This window comes from Halichoerus grypus, chromosome 9 (genome assembly GCF_964656455.1).
Source record: "Halichoerus grypus chromosome 9, mHalGry1.hap1.1, whole genome shotgun sequence".
NCBI lineage: Eukaryota > Metazoa > Chordata > Mammalia > Carnivora > Phocidae > Halichoerus > Halichoerus grypus.
Window position 1 is genome coordinate 7,936,477 of NC_135720.1, and position 6,438 is coordinate 7,942,914.

A 6,438-nucleotide genomic window follows, 5' to 3' on the forward strand; every position below is an offset into this window, starting at 1 on the left:
TTAATGGAGATGAGTATTTTTAAAGTAACGGTGCTGGGAAATTTTCTTGACATTTTGGAAAATAAAATATTGTTTTCTTATCACACACCCCTAATAAAAGAACATCAAGGCACAAAAGCAATGGAAGAAATAAAATAATCTATTTAAATTTTAATCACCTTTGTAAGTTAAAGATCCTTAAAATAAAAAGGCCAAAAATAAGCTGGGAAAAAATCATTGGCATAAATCTGCAACTTCCTAAAATGTACTGGCTTTGCCTTGCTCTCCATTCCTGCAAAGAGCAGACTATTTCTGTGTTCGTATGGGCTGTCCTGCTCCTATTTCTGCTTTCAAGATCTCTGTGCCCATGTACCCCCTGGAGACATAGGAACACCTTGCATGGAAATCCCACCATTTACATATGAACCATTTACTTACTGAATATCTATGTAAAATATCTAGACATTTCCTTGCCTGAGGATTTTATCACAGTAGGTATATTTTGAGAAGTTGTACTACTTTAGGCTTAGATTTTTAAAACTAGAAATGTGCTCTTGTCCCTTTAGGAGAAGTCAGTTCATAAAATTCTCAAGAGAACGAAAATTGGAATTTTAAAGAGTGAACTTAACTAAATTTCAAGTGGGTAGTTAATAAGAACAAAGAATTTCATTGAGAAGAGAATAATTCCCTTCATGGGAAAAGAGGTTTCTGAATGCAAATAGCAACAGGAAGATACATGAGGGCAGGAAGTCTCTAATGTATTCAGTACCTGGCAGGTGTGATTTACCTAGCAGACAAACCCCAAGAATTATTCAACTGCTCAGTTCCAGTAAAAAACTAGGATCAATTTTGCTTAAGAAAATATCTATTAAATACATGTACAATGTAAAATCATAGCCACATGCATACATGTTTGTTAGAAGGAAATAAAAACTGGTTCATTTGCATCTTCTGCTTCTGACAAAGATGAAGTAACAGAGACCAGATTGCCTCCTGAAACAATCAAATGAAATATATCAAGCAGCAGTTTTCAAGGCACTGGACATCAGACAATGAAGGGGAGTGATTCTGAGGGATGGGAAATAGAAAAGGTGAGTCCTATGATCACCCCAGCTCACTGCTATGAGAGTCTGCAGGCCACAGTGCAGCGATGGGGAATCCAGGTGGTGCCCAGTGGACTCCCGGGGTAAACACAGCTCTACTGACTAAACGGAGCTGAAAGTGTAAGAGACCAAGGTGTCTTGAGTTGGCAGGATAAAGTGCCAGAGAGGAGAGAGCTGCAGAGAGAGAGAATTCTTGAGATCTGTGGAGGGAACCCCTCAAGAATACAACAGAGTACTGATAGGTTCATGCACATGGGGAAACTCTGAGGTGGGAGAAAGAACTGTCTGAGAGAGTTCGAGGGAAGGGTGCCAAGCACTCACCCAGGGCCAGAAAAAGTGCCTGTCCCCACAGCAAGACTGGAAGCGTCATAATTAATGGTTATTGGATAGGCTACTCAAAGTAGTCTTGTATCAATAGTGTGGAATAATTAGCCTAAGACTGAATGCTGCTCTGTTCCAACTAAATTCTTAAAAGCAAGATCTAAAAGGATCAAACTTTTCCCAAGTGATTTAAATGCATCCCAAAACAAAGCTTAAGAATGTTTATAGATAGACAAAAATACTCAGCACCAAAGTAAAATTCACCAAGCAGGCAAAGAAACAGGAAGATATCTTTAATGAGGAGAAAAGCCAACCAGTCCAAACCAACCAAGAACTGATTAAATGTTAAAACTAGGAGACAAGGACACGAAACAGTTATTATAACTACATAACTGCATTCTAGATGTTCAAGAAGTTAAGTAGACCCAAATCAAACTTCTAGAGATGAAAACTACAAATTATCAAATGAAAAATATACTGGATGAGATTAACAGCTGATTAGATATTGCAAAGGGAAAAGATAAGTGACTTTGAAAACATAGCAATAGACACTATCTAAAATAAAATACAAAGAAAAAAAGAACTTGAAAAAATTATAAAATCACTGAACTATGGACAATTTCAAATAGCTTAATATACATATATTTAGAGTTCCTAAAGAAAAGTAGAGAAGGGGAGAACAGGAAAACTATTTCAAAGAGTAATAGATGAAAATTTTCCTAATTTGGTGAAAAGTATAAATTCACAGATTCAAGATGTTTATCTCATCCTGAGAATGAGAAATATTTAAAGATCATACAAAGTCACTTCATATTCAAATTGCACAAACCACTGATAAAATCTGGAGAGCAGCCAAAGAAAAAAGACACAATGGATTCACAGACGCAAAGATTAGGATGACAGCAGATTTCTTTTTGGAAACAATGTAAACAAGAAAATAGTGGAACAATATCTTTAAGGTACTAAAAGGAAAAAAAAAAAAACACCTTAATCTAAAATTCTATACCCAGGACTTTTCAAAAATGAAGGCAAAATAAAAACCAAATTCTGAACAAGTTGAAAGAATTCTTTACCAGCAGATCCACATTATAAGAGATGTTAAAGGAAGCCCTTCAGGCTAAAGGAAAGTGAAACAAAATGAAAATATGGATTCATACCAGTGTTTTTTCAAGCTTGGTACTGGTGACATTTGGGGCTGGATAATTCTTTATCCAGACATTGTTGAATGTCCCCAGTGGGCAAAATTACACCCAGTTGAGAATCACATCCAGTTGAGAACACTGATTTACACAAAAAAATGAGAGGCACTATAAATGCTATTACATTGGTAAATATGTCAGATTTTTTCTTATTATTTAAATCTATTTTAAAGATAGCTAATTTGGGGGGTTGCCCAGCTGGCTCAGTTGGAAGAGCATGAGACTCTTGATCTTGGGGTTGTGAGTTTGAACCCTATGTTAGTCATAGAGATTACTTAAAATAAAAAGAATCATTCTAAAAGATAGCTAACTTTTTAGGCAAAAATAATTTAAATTTTAAGTTTTCAACTTTTAAAACAAAAAAAAATATTTTTAACATTTTAATAGCAACAAAAACATAAAAAAATGTGGCTTTTATGTTTGTGGGGTTTAAGTAAAAATATATGTCAACAATATCATGAAAGCAGGAAGGGGAAAATAGAGTTCTGTGTATACTACTGTATATACTTATATGGAAGTCACATAATATCTCTTGAAGTATGTATACGGTAAACTCTAAAGCAAACACTAATATAGTAAAACAAGAAGTTTTAGCTAAAAAGTCAACAAAATAGATTAAATTGAAAAATAATAAATAATCCAAAAGAAGAAAGAATATAGGGAAAAAGAACAAAAAGATGAGATAAATAGCAAGATGATAGACTTAAATCTAGCTATGAAGTAATCAAATTAAGTGTAAATGATATAAAGAGCTCAGTTAAAAGTTTTAAAAGGCTCATACTGTCAGAGTACATAAATAAAGCAGCATCCAACTAAATGCTCTTACAAGAAGTATACTTTATATATAAAGAAACAGTAGGTGAAAAGAAAAGGGTATGACTTGCTAACACTAGTCAAAAGAAAGCTAGAGTGGATACTAATATCAAACAAAGTAAATTTATATACAGAAAATAATATTGCCAGAGATTAAAAGGTTATTTCAATATGATAAAGGATTAATTTATCAAGAGGATATAACAATCCTAAAAGTTTATACACCTGACAGCAGAACTTCAAAAAGCATGAAGCAAAATCTGGTAGATGTAGAAGGAGAAATGGACAAATCTATAACTATAGTCAGAGATTTAAATACCACTTTCTCAATAATTGATTAAACAAGCAGTCAGAAAGTAAAGAATATATGAGACATGAAAACTCTAACAGCCAAGTTGCCCTAATTACCATTTATTGAATACTCTAAACAACAATAGTGGAATACACATTCCTGTCAAGTGTTTACCAAGCATTTACCAAGACAGTCATATTCTGGGCCATAAAATATGTCTCAGTAAACTTAAAAGGATTCAATTCACACAAAGTATGTTCTTTGACCACAATGAAATTAAATTGGAAATCAATAACAGAAAGATCACTGAAAAATCCTCAAATATTTGGAAATTAAATAAGATATTTCTCAATAACCCATGAATCAGTAAGGAAATTGAAAGGAAAATTAGAAATTATTTTGAACTTCATGAAAATGAAAACATCACAGACCAAATTCTGTGGAATAACACCAATGCTGTACTTAAAGGGAAATTTATAACACTAAATGCCTATATATGAAAGGACTAAAGGTCTCAAGTCAATAACGTCAGATCTCATCCTAAGAAACTAGGAAAAATAGAGCAGACTAAACCCAAAGTAAGCCAAAGAAAGCAAATACTACAAATCAGAACAAAAAATCAATGAAATAGAAAACAGTAAAGATAATAGACATGTCCAATACGGTCATCGCTAACCACTCATGTCTGTATAGCTTTAAATTTAAATTAATTAAAATTAAGTAAAATTTAAAGTGCAGTACCTCAATTGCATTTGTCACATCTCAAAGCTCGATAGCTACTGGTGGCCATTTGCTAGCATCCTGGACAGTGTGAACACACAGAACACTTTAGTCATTGCAAAAATTTCCATGGGGCAGAGACCAGCTCCCCCATATTTTTAAGTGACCTCAGTGACATCTGATCAGGTGCTCTCCAAGCCAAGACCCATCATCACAATGGATATGCAGGGAGAATTCCAGAGTATCAAAGAGATTACCAATCAGGGCCTCATTGTCCTCACCCTACGTTCACGGAAATCACGGCAGGAGTCCTGCTCACGAGTCCCCAGAAAATACATCATTTTGCCAAAATGTTTACATTTTCTAAATCTTGGTTCACAATGAAGTTTTTATTACAAAGAATTTTCATGTTTCTACACTACTAACGTATCTATATGCACATATACATATGTGTATATGTCATGTACAAATGGAAAGGCTCTGTGGCGCAGGACTGGGAACAGCAGAGCTGGCCCTTCATGAGATTTGTGATGTGACCCTGAGTGGACATAAAATAAAGCAGCTAAATTACAATCTTAGGAACTGGAATGTCTGAACTAACCACATTTTCAGAAGCCAAGTAAGTGACTTTAATTGTTGGCCAGATTCTTAGAGGGAAGTGCACAGCTCCGTGAGCTCGCACACTTGACTTTCAAAAGCAGTGAGAAACCACAGTTCCAGACAGTTGAGAGGAAACACGGCCCTCAGCAACTGAGCTTCTTACCCAAGCTCATAAAAACTGTCAGAGCATGAATGGAGTCCAGATCTTTAGACTCAATTAGTGATCTTTCTGCTCTCCCACGGTGCCACATTGCCACATCAGGGATTGTGCTATGCATGAAGAGAGACCTTGCCTACCCGGACTTAAAAAACACAACACGATTCTGTAAACAACACCAAAGTTGTAGTAATTCAGGGAAAGGAGATCAGTGCTCTGTAGGGCCTCTAGACGTGCTGACCATGCAGCACTGTCCTGATTGTGTTTCCACCCCCAGACTTCAATTTGACTATGGATATTTCTGGGTTCTGCACAAAGCCAGCACAGAAGTCATCATCTGGTGCAATGAGGACATCTCACAATATGGAAACACAGTTCCTCTTACTGACGGGCAGAGTTGCAGTGTAAGCAGGTAAGGGTGCTGAGCCCCGGATGGCGTCAGCAGCATTCCTGAACTGTCTCCCAGAGCTGCGGGCCATTTCAGCTAAGGGCAAGAAGCACCTGCTGCGGCCACTGGCCCCAACTGTCAGTGGGCATTTGCCCTGTCAGACAGATACCCGGCAGCGCTCAGGAAAAGTTGTGAATTTTGTTACTGGCACACTGACATAAACTGGAGTGGAGCTAGAACTTCACTGCTGGTGTTTTCCAGCCACAAGCCTCTGGAGTCGATGACAACAGCTCTGTGGTGTCAGAATCCAAGCCAGGCGTGCCAAGTGACCCGGAGAAACCTATAAGTGAGTGAGCTTCTCACAATCTCTAAGGATAAGGAAGAACATTCTGGAGCCTGCTTTCATTCACCCTTTGCCGTCTCCTTTCCTTATTTGTCAATATGGTGACTAAGAGGCAAATGACAGGACCACAGGGTTTCAAAATGTGAATTTGGGGGTGGTTGTTTTTTTTTTCCTAGGCATCTGAATGTACTGACTAGAAGAAAAGACCTCAAGTAAAACTGGATGTTTTCATGAAGCAAACTTTAACTTTGCATTTATTACAACCAGTTATCAGATGAACAAAAGCTGTGTATGCATTTATTTACTGTTTGGCAAGCAAAGGGTCACCCAATCACCAGTCCCGCGGAAAATGATCAGGTACACAAAAGTCCTCTGAGACGGGCTCGGGGCATTTGTTTTTTCACAAGTAAAGGAGGAGGGAAGAGATCCTTTGTCACAAAGAAAATGTAAACTTGGAAGGAACATCCTGGTTACTTAGAATCAACTCAATGAGTATCATTGAAACTTCACAAAAATCTTGGTT